At 32.9% G+C, this 968-nt stretch overlaps 1 protein-coding gene across 1 annotated transcript in view; it reads right to left on the bottom strand.

The window, feature by feature from the left end:
• The window catches only part of LOC119594353 (3'-5' RNA helicase YTHDC2-like), a gene marked incomplete at its 3' end in the record, with an annotated part of 122,633 nt that overhangs the window by 52,571 nt on the left and 69,094 nt on the right, over positions 1 to 968 (bottom strand).

The following is a 968-nucleotide window of genomic DNA, read 5'->3' on the forward strand; positions in this document are numbered from 1 at the left end:
GCAACTAAAATAAAATGGAATTATGATGACAACATTGGCATCACAGTATATTCCACTGGTGCTTCATGATGCAGAAACTGGCATCACCATATAAAAAGGGTTAACAGTTAAAGAAAGGGAAAAAATCTAAAACTATTTCAGTCACTAATCTATTTGAGGCAGTGAATGAACTAAAAATTGTAAACTATAACACATCAGGGGTGATACCCACTTTACTATGGACAGTTCCCTTTACTCATACCTGGTACACTTTTTTCCAGTGAAAAGTGTAAGCAGCATCTCATTGTTTGTTTAAAATTTCATACTGTGTACAGCTTGAATAGATTATAAATATAGTAAATCTCATCAAAAACATTAGTTTACTAAATTTGGAACTTTACTTTTATTCATGAATGCCATTATACTGAGATAACTTGTTATTTATAACCAACATTGGTTATACATAACCTAATATGTATTTCTGGGTACTAGGTTTTATGAGTGTCTTGGGGGAGGGGGAGTCTGTACCCGAGGCTGACAGGGTATGGCCTGTGACGAATGTTTGAAATTCCAGTAAACATCATGATACATGATGAAATGAGTAACAAAGAGGTGGCATATAAAGCTAAGAGAAATAGATTATGTTAACATTAACCCACGAGATATACTTTTATGCACATGCTCACTGACATGGTAACAAACAAAACAATATTCAATCTGTGTTTGACAGCTGTTGGTCTTAACAAAAAAAATGCTTATTTGTAAAAGGGAAGAATTCCTTTCCTATATGACCACACATCTAAAGATTCAAAGGAGATACCTGATGCTGTCAAATTGTTAGCCAAATATTTAGTATTTGACAAAAATCTAAATTTTAGAGTAATTCCCTCTTCACAATGAAATACACACATATACCTCGGAAAAAGCGATGACAAATATCCATAGATTTTGTATGTGAGAAATAATTTTCCATGTATATTCTATGTTTC

The sequence above is a fragment of the Penaeus monodon genome, chromosome 33, assembly GCF_015228065.2.
Source record: "Penaeus monodon isolate SGIC_2016 chromosome 33, NSTDA_Pmon_1, whole genome shotgun sequence".
NCBI classification, from domain to species: domain Eukaryota; kingdom Metazoa; phylum Arthropoda; class Malacostraca; order Decapoda; family Penaeidae; genus Penaeus; species Penaeus monodon.